General features: G+C 35.0%; 1 long non-coding RNA gene across 1 annotated transcript in view; it reads left to right on the forward strand.

Annotated features, from left to right (window-relative positions):
- Nucleotides 1-8,519, forward strand: part of LOC147916238 (uncharacterized) — a 164,828-nt gene extending 156,309 nt beyond the window's left edge. The window contains exon 7 of the long non-coding RNA XR_015553163.1: nucleotides 7,261-8,519. This is a non-coding gene — a long non-coding RNA (uncharacterized LOC147916238). The remainder of the gene's footprint in view (nucleotides 1-7,260) is intronic.
- Nucleotides 8,520-19,207: the final 10,688 nt, after the last annotated feature.

Genomic DNA, 19,207 nt, shown 5'->3' on the forward strand with positions numbered 1-19,207 from the left:
TTCTCTAGCCATGCTGAGGTCAAGTCCCACATACAGCAACTGGAAGGATGCATGACTATGACATAGAACTATCTACTAGGGCTTTGGGGAAAAAAAAGAAAAAGGAGGAGGATTGGCAATAGATGTTAGCTCAGAGCCGGTCTTCCTCAGCAAAAAGAGGAGGATTAGCATAGATGTTAGCTCAGGGCTGATCTTCCTCACAAAACAAAAAAAACTGTAAAAAGGCAAAAAAGGGAATATGGCCAAGAGAATTAAGATGGGATCAAAAAAAAATCAAGAAAGTGGTAAGAAAATAGTTGGTGTAAAGATGGCAAGCGAAGACAATCTCATGTAGATGTAATTGGAGTTCCTGAAAAGGACAACAATGGGAGAGAGCTTATATCTAAACTTATATCCAAGGAAACAAAGTCTACGTATTAATTGTAACATAACATAAAACAACAAAATAGAAACTAAAATACAAGCAATAATTGTGTAAAGGCTTAACTCTCCTGCAAAAAACAAATCAATTTAGCTCAAAATGCGAGATTCCATTATATGCTGTACAGAATAAAAACACCTAAAACAAAGTTAATCTAAAAAGCTAAAATTAACTGATGGGTAAATGTATGTTAGTCAAATAGAAAGAATTAAAACCACAGTAGGTAGTAAGCTGATATGAGACAAAATAGAATTTAAGCCAAATACAGTAAACATAGCAAATAAGGATACTTTTTAATCTAAGGAGCCTTAATTCACATTTATAAATATATTTGAATCAAATAACAAAAAATCATGTGTATAAAACAAAAACTACTAGGGATGTAAGGAGACATACAAAGAAGCTCATAAAGGAGATTTTAACGTACCATTCACAGTACAAAACAAATCAACAGAACAAAAAATAAGTAAAGATATTGAGGCTCTGAAAAACACGATTAGCTAGTCTAATCATCATTAGTCAAAATATAGCTAAGCCTAATGAATACACATCAACAAACATAATAGAGAATCTCCTCTTCTCAAGCACAGGGGGTATTCACGCAAATGGACCATATTTTAGGTCTCACACACATGCACATACACTACATACACACACAAGGCTTTGGTACATTTCATAAGAAGCAAATATTTCAAAGAACATTCTGATTACAATACCAAAAAAAAAACTTAAAGCAAAATTTTCAAAAGACCTATATACCTGGAAATTTTAAAAAATCAGAAAACACAACTCTAAACCACTTTTAAATGAAAGGGGAAATACAAACTGAAATTGCAGATGTGAAAAATAATTAAAATAATAAAACACTATATATATAACTGTGGGTACATTTAAAACAGTGATAGAATAAAAAATAGCCTTAGACACTTCTATCAATAAAAATGAAACATTAAAAATAACTAAATTCTCAACTCAAAAATCTCCAAAAAGTACAAAAATATAAACCAAACCAAGGCATTAGAAAGAAAATATTAAAGGTAAAAAAGAAATCATTGCAGTAGAAAATAGGAGATGATAGTAACTGCAAATAATGTGTTTTTAAAAACACTAAAGTAGACAACACCCTAGATAATCAAAAAGGAAGAATGCACGTGCATCTAATATAGAGAATGAGAAGCATGAAACATCTATTAAGATAGAAGAAATGTTTCAAGATGGAATAATTTGATGACCTCTGTGAAAATAAATTTGATAATCTAGATAACTAGAGTATTTACTAGGAAAATCCAGTTTACCATAATTAGCCGTATTAGGAATAGAAATTTTTAAAATCCATAGAAAAGTAAAGAAAATAATGAAAGAATTACCCCATCAAAATACACTGGACTGAGATGCTAACGTCCAAGTGGGACCACTTGCTGGGCTCTGTGATTACCTTTGGCCAGGCAGGGTTGCAGGCTGTGTTTCATGGAAGGGTGATGCCATTGGTTGGACTCTATGATTGGATGGGACTGTAGGCCGGGCTCCACAATCAACCCTGGTCAGGTGGGGCCCAGACTGTGCTTTCTGGCCAGATGTTGCTACTGGCTGGACCCCACATTCAAGCAGGGCTGCAGACAGGGCTTCATGATCAGACATGACCTCACACTGTGCCTGCAATCAAATGAAACTGTGGGTTATACCTCAAAGATGAGCAGGGCTGCAGGCTGGACTCTGCAATCAGGCAGGCTACTGGCTGTCCTCTGCTGTTGGGTAGGGTCACTGGCTGGGCTCTCTGTTCTATCAGGACCACTGCTGTATCCCACAGTTGTGTGGGGCTGGAGGCTATGCTCTGTGGTTAGGTGGAGTCACTGGCTAGGTTCCCTGCTTGGGTAAGGCCTCAAGCGGTGTTCAGCAATTGGACGGGGCTGTAAGCTGGGCCTTACAGCTGAGTGGCACCAAAGCTGCACTGTGAGTTTCCTGGGGTAACTGTTTTGGCTTTCCAGTTAGGTGGTGCTGGAGGCTATTCTCAGAAATTGAGCAGGGCTGCTGATACGTTTCCCTGTCTAGATGGGACTGTAGAATGGGCTCCATGGCCAGGATGGCCTCTTGGCTGGGGACTCAAACTGGGCTGAACTGCTGACTGAGCACTCCAGCTAGATGGGGCAACTGGCTCAGCTTCACAGATGGGCAGAGCCACTGGCTGGAATCTCTGTTTGGGTACCGCTGCCAGTAGAAACACAGTCCATGAAGATCTGTGAGCTGGTTGCTATGAGCCCCATCCCCCTTTCTCCATCTCTAGCTGATCTCAGGTGGTTTAGCCCTGCTGATTCCCTTAGTGATCCCTGTGAGGTGAGACCTAAGTGGGCTTCCCAGGAAGCATCCCATAATGTTGGAGAAGCTGAATGTTTACATTAGTCTTTTTATCCCACTGGAGAAACATTAGGCCCAGGGGGATCCTCTCAGTTCATTGTTGTGCTGGCCTGGGAAGGGGGGACGTGGTTAAAGTAAAACCATTCTTCTTACCCTTCTAATGCAGTTTTTCTCAGTTTTTGTGGTTCAAGGGTGTGCTTCAGACACACTCCTGGGTTCTGGGGTTTTCACGTAGGTATCTTGTCTATGAATGGTTGCTAATTGGTCTTTCTGCGAGGGAGACTAAAATCAAGAACCATCTATTCCACCATCTTGCTGATGTCATTCCTCCTAGAAGAAAATATTAAAAATAAAATTCTTTGTGCCCTTGGCATAGGTAAACTTGATCCATAAAATAACTAATTGATAAATTGGATTTCAAAAAATTAGAAATATTAGATCCTCAGAAGCCACATTTAAGAGAATAACAAGATAAGTCACAAATTGTAAAAAAATACTTAAAATCATATATCTGACAAATGAATTGTATGCAGGATGTATAAAAAAACTCCCAAAACTCAATAATAAGAAAAATAACAACTTAATAAGAAATGGCAAAAGATTTAAACAGGCAATTCACCAAAAAAGATATATGGATGGCAAATAAGTGAATGAAAAGATGCTCAGCATAAATGGCCATTAGGAAATTGCAAATTAAAACTATAATGAAAGGTAATTATTTACTGATTAAAATGGCTAAAATTAAAAAGACTGGTACTACCAAATATTAGTAAGAGTGTGGATTAACTTAAACTGTTCATATACTGCTAGTAGGTATGCAGCAAGGTAAATATCTTTGGAAAACAGGCATTTTGTTAAAAAATTAAACATATATCTACCATACGATTCAGCTTGTTTACTCCTAAGTATTTTCCCAAGAGAATAGGAAATGCATGTACATATAATGATCTGTCCACAGTGTTTATAGCAACTTCATTTGTAATAGTGAAAAACTGGTACTAATTCAAATGTTCAACAACGAATGTGTGAATAAACACCGTCTGTTAGATCCAAACAATGAAACACTACTGAACAATAAAAAAAATGAACTGTTGATAAAATACATGCAACAATTTGGATGAATCTCAAAATAATTATTCCGAGTGAAATCCAGGCAGAAAAGAGTCCGTACTGTGTGATTCTATTTATATAACGTTCTAGAAAATGCAATGTACTTTATTGTGACAGTTGTTGCCTGGGGATGAAAAGGGTAAGGCAGTAAAAGGTAATAGAGAGAGGTTAGAGAGGGGCATAAGAAAACTTTTGAGGATGATAGATATGTTCATTATTTTAAAGATGTTCATAGTTCAAGGGTTTACATATATGTCAAAACTTATCAAATTGTACATTTTAAATATGTGCACTTTACTGTATGTCAATTGAGCCTCAATATGCTGTTTACCAAAATAAATAGCTAGGAAAATTTAAAAAGAAAATCTATCAGGGGTTTAGACCTAATAGACATTAACATAATATAAACTTTTATGTTTAAGTCAGTATGATGCTGGAGATTAAATAGACAAATAGGACATGATCTAAAGTTCAGAAATAGATGCAGGCATATATAGCCATTGTATATGATGAAGGTGGTGTCAAAAAATCCTGGAGTGAATATAGACTTTTAAAATGGAGTTGGAACAAATGAAAAATCATTTAGAAAAAGGTAAATAAGATCCTTTCTTTAAGCATACACAAGAACAATTTCTAAATGCGTCTGAGATCTAAATTTAAAAAATGAAACCATGCCAGTACTCAAAGAAATGAATGAATACCTTTATAACCTGGATGTGACTCAAATTTCAGATACAATAAAGGAAAATATTAATAAATTTCACTACATTAAAATTAGCATGTCAAAATATACCATTAGCTAATTTGTAATATAAATGACAAAGAAAGAGAAACAATTTGCAACATATATAACAGAGACATTGAATTATTCTACATAATATATAAAAAAGTCTTACAAATTGAAGGAAAAATACAAACAAGAAAAATAAAAATGGACAAAACCCATGGAATGGTAATTCATATAAAATACATAAAATGGCCCTTAAATATAAAAAGTTTTTCAAATTCACTCATAACAAGAGAAATGCAAATATAAAACTATACTGAGATACTTTATTTTTCATATTAAATTGGCAAATATTACAGAACATGGCATTGTATTCAGTTGACAAGACTGAGAGTGGGTACTTTCATACAGACATTTTCATACTCTCGTGCTGGTGGGAATGCTAATTGGTAGAACTCCTATAGCGAAGAATTTGGCAATATCTTACAAAATCATGTATCGGCTTATCTTTTGACTCAGTAATCCAATTCCAAAAATTTATCCTGAAGATATACCATTAATAATAGAAAATATTTTGGCAAAGTTAATCATTGTAGCAATTTTATAATTGCAAAATGTTGGAAACAACCTAAATTCCCATACATAGAGTAATTGAACAAAGTGGTAAATTCTTACAATAGAGTACTATGAAACTATAAAAAATAATGGAGATATCTATGATCTGATATAGAATGATTTTCATAATATTTTATAATTGATAATATCAAAGAATAAGAATCTAAAATATTCTTTTGTGTATATGTGTGTGTATATATGTATGTGCGTGTATATAATTATATGTATAGATAATATATATATTATTTTCTTATATTTTGGAAAACAAACAAAAAAAATAAACTAATAACTATAATATTAGTAATACCAAGTGATAGGCAAGAGTAGAATGGAAGAAGTGGGAGGAAGTAATAATTCTCTAAGTATACTTTTCATTTAATTTTGACTTTTTGAATTCTATTAACCTTTTAGAGACTTGACTAGACTTTATTTTGGCTTCAGCATGCAGTGGACTGTGTCCCTAAAGGTTACCACAGGCCCCATAGTACGTCTGCTGAAGAAAATGCAATGCTGCCAAACGAAAACATATGCCTTGTCCAACCTACCTTGCCAAACCATTTTCAGTAATTCTCCACTTACCCCCTTGTGTAATTTTCAGTTTCCACACAGTCTTCTAGTCCTCTTTTTTGTTCCCCCGTTTTTACTTCCCCATGTTCCTTTTCTGTTCCCTATCTACTCCTTTCAAAAACCCCAGTCACCATTGTTGCAGTTGGAGTTGAGCTCAGTTTATACTGGAGTGTCTCTCCTCTACTGCAGTAGTAGTCTGAAAAGAATTTGTCTTGTCACTTTTAACAAGTAGCCAGCTATTTTTCTTTAACAATACTATCAGTTTTAAAACAAAATGAGCTGTAAAAAACAAACAAAAAAACCCATCGAATTTTAGTTAATAGGTTGTTTTTTTACGGTGATATGGGTTAGCAATTTTGAAACTGGATTAAAGTATAATCTATGAATGAGCAAAAAAATATGAATTTGAAATTATTTCAAAATTAAAAGTACAAAAATAAATTAAATACATTATTTTCTATAAGAAATGAAAAGAATATAATATCTAGTTTAAATAAATCTTTACAAAAAATTTTTATACAGATTTCTAAGGTAGATCTAAATAAAAGATGCTGCTTTTTTATTTAACTTACAAGAATTTATAAAATATAAATTAAATGACTTTTCTGGTGACCAGTGGACTACTTAATATTTTAATATATTGGAATTGTGATTGATGGAGGCAAATATAGCCATTAATTATTCCAATTAAATTAATTTTCTGCAACAAAAATAATACACCAAAAGTTAGATTATATCTAAACAGTATTTTCCAAGTTTATATTAAGGGTAAGGAAAAAAAACAAACATTCTAAAGATTGTGAAAACTAATAAAGAGAAACTTCATTTAAAATGGAGTCGGGAAGCCAGAACGGGGGGAACTCCCATGCAGTACCACCCCAGGTCAATTACAGGAACTTAGTAAATTACTGACCCCAGTAGGAGGAAGTTGCCAACAGGAAGATTCCTCAATTACAGGTCAACAGGAAAGATGTATGTTGCATCTCCTGGAGGAAATCAACTACTCCAGCAACTAAACCAATGAGAACCCCTCATTACCCTGAACTCTTGCTTTCCTCCAATGGACTTTCATTTAAAACAACCCTTCCCAACTTCTTCCTTTTTCCCTATAAAATAACACTTATCTCCTTAGATTGATGAACTTGCCTCTGGATTTTGCAGTAGCATGCATGTCCCGAACTGCAATTCTTTTGTTTTTCTTGAATAAACTTGTTTTGCTGGTAAAATAACTGACTGTTTTATATTTAAAGTTGACAAGATACTATAGGTATAAAGAAAAATTGTCCCTTTTAAAAAGAAGTTTAACCATTAAACATATTAAATATATTTCTTTTTTATTTACCAAGCTAATATTTATTGTGTATCTCTTAGAAAGAGATTGTGTGTGTAGCATCTTACAAGCTTGTCTGACAGAACACTTCGTTTTTGGAACACCAGTTAAATATGTTTCCAAACTTTTCTTTCTCAGATCAAAGTTTGGGAAAGGTGGCCTTGCCTTGGTGGCTGACAAACTTGACAGCCTGTCAGAATCATCTAAGGAGATTATTGGAACGAAGTTCCCAGATTACAGTCTAAACATTTTTTATATGATGGGTCTGGAGAAGGGATCTTCAGAAAGCTGTACATTTAACTTGTGTCCCAAGTAAAATAAAAATTGAAAAGTAACATTTATTTGTATAGCCTTATAAAATGTTATGCCAATATATTATGTCACTGCTAACTGTGGGATCACTACTAGAAATTCTTCTGAAATACGTCATAAGAACCAGCCCACAACTCTGTTTAGAACTGGAAAAGATCCTGCCATCTATCTACTGTTCACTTGGGTGCTCCATGGATTCACTGCAGTCAACATGTGTAGTCTGTTCCTGTGGCCTACCCTCCACTAAAGGAAATCTCTTCTTTCTGTATTCTCTAGGGCAGTGAAATGGAATCAATGTCCATGCTGCAGCCAAATAAGGGACCTAGAAAACCTTCTACCCACTTACCTAGGACTAATCAGTCACTGATTCATGAGAATTCTACCACTCTGATAACTCTTGAATTTCACCCTCTACATTTGCTATCCGATTCAGGACATTTGAATTGATTGTAAAAAAATAGTTTCGTACCCTATAACCTTCTTTAATTCTCACTTCTTTTCCGTCCTTCTTCTCAATTTCTACCAGAGTCATCTCTTAAAGAGCAAATCTCTTTCACCCGTTTACAATCATGAGGTGGTTGTTAGGATTCCATCTACAAACTCTCTGTACAGCACGATCTGTGATTTTTAAGTCCCTCCTTATTTCTAAGAATACCAGTATCCTTTCATGAGTTTCTTCCATGAGTTTAAATTGTTCAAGGACACTAGGAACTCAATACAAAGATGGTATTCATCCTCTTCTTCCATAAGATATGGAAGGGGCAGGAGTCTAGTCAGTCCTCTAGTGATAGGCAGGTTTGCCAGAAGTTTCTCTAAAAAATTGGAGTATCGTTTTTTTTTGAAGATTCATCAAGTTGCATCACAATTCCTTTCTGCCAAAATAAAAGCCACTGACCACATAACTGATGATAAAAGCATTTTTACCACTTTTCATATACTCACCTCATGCCATTCATAAAGGAAAATGCTAAGATTAACAAAGATTAGAACACTCATTATTCTATAACTGTTGTGTTGCACTACTGTACTTTCATTATTCCGGGAGGGGTAGCTGGGAAACATTATTAAAAGGTTTTGAATATCTATTAGGCAATCTGTATCTTGAATTAAAAGAAATATTTTAAATTGATATGTTTTAAAAAGTAAAAATAAAGGTAAATATAAAATTTGAATTATTTTAAAGTTATGCCCCAAAAGGAAAAAATTGGGTATAAAATATTTTAATGCATAACAGGTAAGATACTGTAGTCACAACTTAATTTTTTCAGTTACATATATTTTTTATTGAGATATAATTGACATATAACATTGTGTAAGTTTAAGGTGTACAATGTGTTGGTTTGATACATTTATATATTGCAATATGATTACTGCAGTAAAGTTAGTTAATACTTTTATCATGTAACATATTTATCATTTCTTTTTTGTGTTGAGAACAGTTAGATCTGGTCTCTTAGCAACTTTGAAGTTTATAGTATAGTATTGTTGGCTATGATCACTATTTGTGCCTTAGATCTTCAGAAATTATTTATCTACTAGTTGTAAGTTTGTACCCTTAAACAACATCTCCTCAATTCCCCCACCACCCAGACCCTGGTAACTACCATTCTACTCTGTTTTTACAAGTTTAGTTTTTTTAGATTCCACATATAAGTGATATCATATAGTATATGTCTTTCTTTGTCTGACTTATCTCACTTTGCATAAGGCTCTCAAGTTTCATCTACGTTGTTGCAAATGGCAGGATATTTTTCTTTCTTATGGCTGAATATTATTCCATTATGTGTGTGTGTGTGTGTGTGTGTGTGTGTGTGTATCAATCACATCTTCTTTGTCCATTGATGGACATGTAGGTTGTTACCATATATTGGCTAGTGTGAACAATGTTGCAAGGAACATGGGGTTCAGATATCCCTTTGAGGTATTGATTTCAATTCCTTTAGATATATACCCAGAAGTGGGATTTCTGGATCACGTGGAAATTCAATTTTTAAATTTTTGAGGAACTCCCATACTGTTTTCCATAGTGACTGTACCAACTCACATTTCCAGCAATAGTATAGGGGTTCTTTTCTCTACATCCTCACCAACAGTTGTTATCTCTCATTTTTTTAATAAAAGCCATCCTAACTGGTGTGAGATGATATCTCATTGTGGTTTTGGTTTGCATTTCCCTCATGATAGTGATATTGAGTAACTTTTCATATACCTGTGGGCCATCTGTACAACTTCTTTGGAAAAATGTCTAATCAGGTACTTTTTGCCCATTTTATAACTGGATTATTTTCTATTAGGCTATTGGGTTGTATGAATTCTTTATGTATTTTAGATATTATTCCCTTACCAAATATATGGTTTGCGAATATTTTCTCCCCTTCTGTAGGTTGTCTTTCAATTTATTGATTGTTTCCTTTGTTGTGCAGAACCTCTTTAGTTTAATGTAGTCCACTTGTTTATTTTAGTCTTTATTGCCTGTGCTTTTGGTGACTTATCCACGAAATCATTGTGTAGACCAATGCCAAGAATATTTTCCCTATGTTTTCTCCTAAGAGTTTTATGGATTTAAGTCTTACATTTAAATTTTTGACCCATTTCAAGGTATAAAATTAAAGTATCTGAACATCAGAGTTTCTCTCCTTATAACATCCCCTCACTACATGAGCAGAAAACGCAAACAGCAAATCACAGATTTCTGGGGATAGTGTGGGGGAGGAGATGGAGGTATTGCAAATGAGTATGAGGAAACTTTTGTGGGCTATGAATATGTTCCTCATTTTGATTGTAGTAATGATCACATATGAATATATATATATGTCAGAAGTCATTAAATTGTATACTAAATTATGTATAGTCTATTAAATATCAGTTATAACTCAATAAAGGCAATAAAACAAATTCAACTCTGTTTTCCTATTCATTTCCATCCATTCTTTCTTTTGTCCTCAATAGCTAAATATTTCTTGATTGTCCACTCCTTTTGTCAAGACTTAAATATTCACCCATGACAAAAACCAATTTTGGGTTTGACGGAATATCTTTAGTCATAAGAGACAAACTTTTCCAGTATTTAAAGAGAATCTTATTTCCTTCAACCATTACTCAAGATTATGAATGATAAATCACATGATAAATGTTAGCTGCTGAGAATTATACCCACAGAATCATAGAACCCTAATGCTGAAAAGAAACTTAGTGATATTTTAGTCCAGTGGTTCCAAGGTTTTATATTCTACAGATTATTATTTAAAAATAAAAATTTACATAAGTTTAGCAACTTTTTATTTTACAAAATAAAAATATTTTTAGGATATTATTTGTCATCTCTTTATAATCACTCTGTAGAAGCAGGGCCTGAGGTTATATCCTCAGAACTAAAAACAAATAAAATTTATTAATAAAAACTTACTATGTCATCATTATTTTTTATCATTTTCTTTTAGAAGTGATGGAAGTATTTCTTGACATCTTATCTAGACCTATCTATCCTATTTACAAAATAGGACCATAGAATAAAGGTGACTTGTTCATATTCCTGTGAATGTTGGGTCCAAGATCTGGAATTAAAGGCTAAGTCATTGGACTCTCTAATCAAAGTATTCTGACAATGCAGAAAGGGGATAAAAAAGAAGAAAACATTTCTGCTATCTTTACCAATCTTGTACTTGAATGATCACCTTGAAAGTGGTAGTAATTGGCCCTTTTTCTATAGGTAGATGAAATCACAGGGAAATATAATTAAATTTTTTTAAAAAGACATTTTCTTTCAAATGCTTATCACATAGATCTTTGAAGAGCAGAGATCAGAATCATACCTGCCAACAATTCTGAAATAATTAAATGAGTTACTACACATAAAGTGTTTGGCTTAGAATTAATGTAGAGTTATATACATTGAGAGAGAGGTTGGAAAGTTTGAAGTGAGTTCTTTCCAATCATCGTTCTTCAGAATTCATCTTCTGATTATCTCCTCTGGTTTGAATTACTCTGCTATCTTCTAATTACTCAAATTTAGAGCTAACAGGAATTGGAACAATTCAATCATATTGACTCTTCTTGGTCAACATGTGTAAATAGTCCCAATGGGTGTCCATGAATACAGAATTGTGAACATTCTCAGCCACAAACTTGTGGTGTTGCAAAGCAAAACACCCTGCCAGGGTTACTATGGAGTACAATCTTAATGATATCATTGCCAAAGTAACCTCATATACTAGACGGAGAATGGGAAAGATACACATATTTTAGAGAGTACACCATCATCGCCTTTCATCCATTAAAAATATGTAACATACTAAACCTGAGAGTGTGACTTTTTTATTTTTTCTTTTTCTAATGACAGATTATACAGAATTTAATATTGAGTATGGCTGAGGACTAATATAGAACACAGATAAGTTATCTGTAGTAAAAAACAAGGAAATATTGATTCGGCTAGAGGTCCAAAATGTGGAAAATTTCAAAGAAAAATACTATAAATTGATACATCAATCAGAACCTCAAGTTGTAGCTGTTGCATTTGGGGGGATATGTCTCAAGTGTGACAATCTGCCAGAGGACGTTTCCAAGGACAATTCTATAACAAGCCTTCCAAAGTGCTATCCTGTTGGATATTCCCTGGGAGCATCCCAAACTCTACCCAGGTATTCTGCGTAACTATACATGGTGGAACTTCCCTTTACTCTCTCTCCCTCTTATCCTTTTATGCTACTTTAACTCATCATATGCTTATGTTGGTTACAGAAATAGAAACTTTCAGAATATCTGTCCTATTATGAAGAGGAGGGGTTATGCTCCAGTCTTAGGGGTATAGCAGAGAAGCCCAGCTGACCACCAAAGTTCTTCATACATAGTCTAGTCTCTACCTTACAGCTTGTTCTGGAAAGGTGCTGTCAAGCCACAGGATACCTTCCTCAGTCACCTTGCATCTAGAGACATGTGAGTATTTCTGGCCAGTAGAATGTAAGCAAACAGTGTATATATCCAGTGTAGTTCACTATCTCATATCTTTCTATAATGACTGTAGTGGGTTGAATTGTGGCTGCCAAAAGATATATCCACTCAGAATCTCAGAATGTGAGCTTATTTGGAATAAGGATCTTTGCACATGTAAGTAAGGTAAGGATCTCCAGATGAGATCACCCTGGATTAGGATGGGCCCTAAATCCAATGAGAAGTCAATGATAAGTTATAATAGAAGAGAAGGAGAAACAGAAACAGAGGAACACAGAGGGAAAGGCCATGAGAAGACAGTGAAGACAAGCGGAGATTGGAGTGATGCAGTCACATGTTAAAAAAAGGCAAGGATTTCCAGCAGCAATCAGAAGCTAAGAGAGAGACATGGGATGAATTCTCCAGAACAATGCTTTGATTTTGAACTTCTGGTCTCCAGAACCATGAGAGAATAAATTTCTCCTATTTTAAGTGACCAAGTTTGTGGTAATTTGTTATGGTAACCCTAGGAAACGAATACAGTGAGTTTTGAGGTTATGTGTTAAGTTTGGTGGTGTGGATGGACCCCTGAGTCACTGAGTAGAGAAGAGATGCCCAAAGAGTCACCTAATCAGTAATTTCCTCATGGGACTCATGAGTAAGAAACACGAGCATTATTAACCACTGAAATTGGGAGCGCTTTTCTTTCTTCTCCTTTTTTTCCAAACAGTAGTTGGTATACTAACTGGGAAAAGATTGCATTTATTAGCCTTGTGCAAGTGTCACAGCCGATGATTTTTTAATCAAATGTTGAGGGTCAATTTCTGAGTTAAATGTTTGGCCACCCTGTGTGGGCATAGAAACAAACAGTTAACTGAATTTTCTAAAGCGTCAAAGAGCCTTGGAAGAATCACTTTCTTTGTTTCTTTTTTTTTAATTTTTTGTTTATTGCAGTAACTTTGGTTTATAACACTGTATAAGTTTCAGGTGTAATCATTATACTTCTATTTCTGCATAGATTACATCATGTTCACCACCCAAATACTAACTACAACCCATCACCACACACATGTGCCGAATTATCCCTTTCACCCTCCTCCCTCCCCCCTTCCCCTCTGGTAACCACCAATCCAATCTCCGTCCCTATGTGTTTGTTTATTGTTGTTGTTATCTACTACTTAATGAGGGAAATCATACGGTATTTGACCTTCTCCCTCTGACTTATTTCACTTTGCATTATACCCTCAATGTCCATCCGTGTTGTCACAAATGGCTGGATTTCATCGCTTCTTATGGCTGAGTAGTATTCCATTGTGTATACATACCACATCTTCTTTATCCATTCGTCCCTTGATGGGCACTTAGGTTGCTTCCAAGTCTTGGATATTGTGAATAACGCTGCAATGAACACAGAGGTGCATGTATCTTTATGCATTGGTGTTTTCAAGTTCTTTGGATAAACATCCAGCAGTGGAATAGCTGAATCATATGGTAGTTCTATCCTTAATTTTTTGAGGAATCTCCATATTGTTTTCCGTAGTGGCTGCACCAGTTTGCACTCCCACCAGCAGTGTGTGAGAGTTCCCTTCTCTCCACATCCTCTCCAACACATGTTGTTTCCCGTCTTGTTAATTATAGCCATTCTGACGGGCGTGAGGTGATATCTCATTGTAGTTTTGATTTGCATTTCCCTGATAGTTAATGATTTTGAACATCTTTTCATGTGTCTGTTGGCCATCTGTACTCTGTTCAGGTCTTTTGCCCATTTTTTAATTGGGTTGTTAGGTTTTTGGTGTTGAGATGCATGAGTTCTTTATATATTTTGGAGATTAAGCCCTTATCAGATGTATGGTTTGCAAATATCTTCTCCCAATTGTTAGGCTGTCTTTTCGTTTTGTTGATGGTTTCCTTTGCTGTGCAGAAGCTTTTTAGTTTGATGTAGTCCCATTTGTTTATTTTTTCTATTGTTTCTCTTGCCCGGTCAGACGTGGTGCTTGAAAATATGTTGCTAAGACCGATGTTGAAGAGCGTACTGCCTATGTTTTCTTCTAGAAGTTTCATAGTTTCAGGTTTTACATTCAAGTCTTTAATCCATTTGGAGTTAATTTTTGTGTATGGTGTAAGGTGAGGGTCTACTGTCACTTTTTTGCATGTGGCTATCCAGTTTTCCCAACACCATTTGTTGAAGAGACTTTCTTTTCCCCATTGTATGTTCTTGGCTCCTTTGTCAAAGATTAGCTGTCCATAGATGTGTGGGTTTATTTCTGGGCTTTTGATTCTATTCCATTGATCTGTGTGTCTGTTTTTGTGCCAGTACCATGCTGTTTTGGTTACTATAGCTTTGTAGTATATTTTGAAATCAGGGAGTGGGATACCTCCAGCTTTGTTCTTTTTTCTCAGGATTCCTTTAGCTATTCTGGGTCTTTTGTTGTTCCATATAAATTTTAGGATTCTTTGTTCTATTTCTGTGAAAAATGTTGTTGGAAATTTGATAGGGATTGCATTGAATCTATAGATGGCTTTAGGAAGTATGGACATCTTAACTATGTTAATTCTTCCAATCCAAGAGCACAGAATATCTTTCCATTTCTTTGTGTCTTCTTCAATTTCTTTCAGCAATGTTTTATAGTTTTCGGTGTACAGATCTTTCACCTCTTTGGTTAAGTTTATTCCTAGGTATTTTATTCTTTTTGTTGCAATTGTAAATGGGATTGTCTTCTTAATTTCTTTTTCTGCTACTTCGTTGTTAGTGTATAGAAATGCAACTGATTTTTGTATGTTGATTTTGTATCCTGCAACTTTACCGTATTCGTTTATTACTTCTAAAAGTTTTTTGGTGGATTCTTTAGGGTTTTGGATATAGAAAATCACGTCATCTGCAAATAGTGAGAGTTTCACTTCTTCCTTTCCAATTTGGATCCTTTTTATTTCTTTTTCTTGCCTGATTGCTGTGGCTAGGACTTCCAGTACTATGTTAAATAGGAGTGGTGAGAGTGGGCATCCTTGTGTGGTTCCTGTTCTTAGAGGGATAGTTTTCATTTTTTCACCATTGAGGATGATATTATCTGTGGGTTTGTCATATATGGGCTTCATTATGTTGAGGTACTTTCATTCTATACCCATTTTATTCAGAGTTTTCATCATAAATGGATGCTGTATCTTGTCAAATGCTTTCTCTGCATCTATTGAGATGATCATGTGATTTTTATTCTTCATTTTATTAATGTGGTGTATCACGTTGATTGATTTGTGAATGTTGAACCATCCCTGCATACTGGGAATAAATCCCGCTTGATCATGGTGTATAATCTTTTTAATGTATTGTTGTATGCGATTTGCTAGTATTTTGTTGAGGATTTTTGCATCGATGTTGATCAGTGATATTGGCCTGTAATTTTCTTTTCTTGTCCGTGTCTGGTTTTGGTATCAGGGTAATGTTGGCTTCGTAGAATGAGTTAGGGAGCTTCCCCCCTCCTCAATTTTTTGGAAGAGTTTGAGAAGGATAGGTATTAAGTCTTCTTTGAATGTTTGGTAGAATTCACCAGGGAAGCCGTCTGGTCCTGGACTTTTATTTTTGGGGAGGTTTTTGATTACTGTTTCGACCTCCTTACTGGTGATTGGTCTATTCAAATTCTCTACATCTTCTTGATCCAGTTTTGGAAGGTTGTATGATTCTAAGAATTTACCCATTTCTTCCAGATTGTCGAATTGTTTGGCATAGGGCTTTTCATAGTATTCTTTTATAATCTTTTGTATTTCTGAGGTGTCTGTTGTAATTTCTCCTCTTTCATTTCTGATTTTACTTATTTGTGCCTTCTCTCTTTTTTTCTTGGTGAGTCTTGCTAAAGGTTTGTCAATTTTGTTTATCTTTTCACAGAACCAGCTCTTGGTTTTATTAATTATTTCTATTTTTTTTTAGTCTCTGTGTCATTTATTTTTGTTCTCATTTTTATTATTTCCCTTCTAAGACTGATTTTGGGCTTTGTTTGTTCTTCTTTTTCCAGTTCCTTTAGGTGCATTCTTAGATTGTTTATTTGAGATTTTTCTTGTTTGTTGAGATTGGCCTGTATTGCTAATAACTTCCCTCTTAGAACCGCTTTTGCTGTATCCCATAAATTCTGGCATGTCGTATTTTCATTTTCATTTGTCTCTAGGTATTTTTTGATTTCTCCTTTGATTTCTTCATTAACCCAATCATTGTTCAGTAGCCTTTTGTTTAATCTCCATGTATTTGTGGCTTTTCTGATTTTCTTCCTATAGTTGATTTCTAGTTTCATACCATTGTGGTCAGAAAAGATGCTTGATATTATTTCATCTTCTTAAATTTATGGAGGAGTGTTTTGTGGGCTATTATGTGATCAATCCTGGAGAATGTTCCATGTGCATTTGAAAAAAACGTGTATTCTTTGGTTTTTGGATGGAATGCTCTGTATATATCTACTAGGTCCATCTGTTCAAGTGTGTCTTTTAAGGCCAATGTTTCCTTATTGATCTTCTTTTTGGATGATCTATCCATTGGTGTAAGTAGAGTGTTAAAGTCCCCTAGTATTATTGTGTTATTGTCTATTTCTCTTTTTATGTCTGTTAATAATTGCTTTATATATTTAGGTGCACCTACATTGGGTACATAGATATTTACAAGTGTGATATCCTCTTGTTGGATTGTTCCCTTGATCATTATGTAACGCCTTTCTTTGTCTCTTTTTACAGTTTTTGTTTTAAAGTCTATTTTGTCTGATATGAGTACTGCTACCCCAGCTTTCTTTTCATTGCCATTTGCATGGAGTATCTTTTTCCATTCCTTCACTTTCAGTTTGTGAGTGTCTTTAGGTCTGAAGTGTGTCTCTTGTATGCAGCATATATATGGGTCTTGTTGTTTTATTCAATCAGCCACCCTATGCCTTTTAATTGGAGCATTTAGTCCATTGACGTTTAAAGTAGCTATTGATAAGTATGTACTTACTGCCATTTTTTAGCTTTTTTTTCCTCAGTGTTTTAGTAGTCCTTCTCTGTTCCTTTCTCCTTCTATACAGAATTGATGGTCTCTAGTTTGACCTCTGTCTGAAAGCTCTACTCTTTAACTCCCCTCCTCCCTCATTTTATGTTTTTGATGTCATATCTAACCTCTTTTTTGTGCATTTGTATCCATTACCTTTTTATCATGGAAATAGATAATTTTTCCTATGCAGTCTTCTTTTTTCCCCTTAAATCAGTCCCTTTAACATTTCTTGTAGCAGTGGTTTCTTGGTGACCGACTCCTTTAATTTTTGCTTGTCTGGGAAATTTTTGATCTCTCCTTTCATTTTGAATGATAACCTTGCTGGGTAGAGTATTCATGGCTGTAAGTTTTTTCCTTTTAGCACTTTAAATATATCGTGCCACTCTCTTCTAGCCTGTAAGGTTTCCACTGAGAAGTCAGCTGATAGCTTTATGGGATTTCCTTTATATGTAAATCACTTTGTAAATGAATTCCAAAATGACATTGTTGTTCAGAGAATAATTATCCAATCTGGGAACGAAAGAGTTTATTTTGTAGTTGGCTAGGAATTTCAAATACTAGCAGGTGTTATGCATAAGGGTCCCCTTGGCTTTATTTTGGGTGATTTTAATTGTCAATAACAACAACCAAAACCTGAAATTGGCTTAAACAATAAAGGAAGTGTTATCAATTGAACTTGCCCCCCTCATCAAAATTTGTATGTTGAAGTTCTAACTCCCTGTACCTCAGAATGTGACCTATGACTCTATTTGTAAATAAGGTCGTTGTAGATGTAATTAGTTGTATCAAAATGAGGTCATACTGGAATAGAGTAGGCGCCCTATCCAATATGACTGCTGTTCTTACAAAAGGAGGAAATTTTGGACACACACACACACACAAACACATGGGGTGGGTACACTGTGAAGGACGAGATCAGAATGATGATTCTACAAGTCAAGGACCACTGAAAATTGCCAGCAAACCACCAGAAGTGAGGGGAGTGGCATGGAACAGATTCTTCCTCAGAGCCTTCAGAAGGAACCAACCATGCGGACACCTTATTTTAGACTTCTAGCCTCCAGAACTGTGAGGCAATCAATTTTTGTTGTTTAAACTACCAGTTTGTTATGGCAGTCCTAGCAAATTAATCCTGGAAGTTTACTGGTTCAAAAAACAAAAGAAATCCAGAGGCAGGGTAGATTTCAGCTGTGGTTGTATCAGCTCTCTGTCTTAATTCTCTCAGATGTTCTCTCCTTTATGGGTCAGCTTTGTGTTCCGGCTGGCTTTCCTCATGGTTGTGAAATGGTTTCAGGAGTTCCAGGCATCACATTAACCTCTATGCTGTCTAGAGAAAGGCAGAGCCTTTGTCTCAGCATTCTAAACAAAAGATGTGAATTTTCTTTGGACTGGCTTGGGTCACTCCTAACTAACTGTGGTATCATAATGATTAGAAGTATTGAGTGAAATCAATAAATCAGGGTGCGCTCTTAGATTTGAAGGTAAAATTAACTGCCGTTAAAGTGGATGAGCTGCGTGGGGGAGGGGAATATACCTGAATGAAAATAAGACATCGTGGAGAAGTGGGCATGAAGGATGGGCGCCAAGTAAGCAGCAAACGTAGCTATCCTTTGACCAGAGGCACATATTTCAACATGTGCTTTCAAATATTTTAAGTTTTTATAGTCTAACCTATCAGCTTTATCCTTTGTAATTTCTGATTTAATATTCCCTTCCAAAAGAAAATGCACATTTCTTGAAATTGTTAATTTTATGTACATTATTGATAATTTTGTGTGTGTGTGTGTGAGGATGATTGGCCCTGAGCTAACATGCGTGCCCATTTTCCTCCACTCTATATGTGGG

The sequence above is a fragment of the Ceratotherium simum genome, chromosome 9 (genome assembly GCF_057802395.1).
Source record: "Ceratotherium simum simum isolate JZ-2026a chromosome 9, ASM5780239v1, whole genome shotgun sequence".
Lineage (NCBI taxonomy): Eukaryota > Metazoa > Chordata > Mammalia > Perissodactyla > Rhinocerotidae > Ceratotherium > Ceratotherium simum.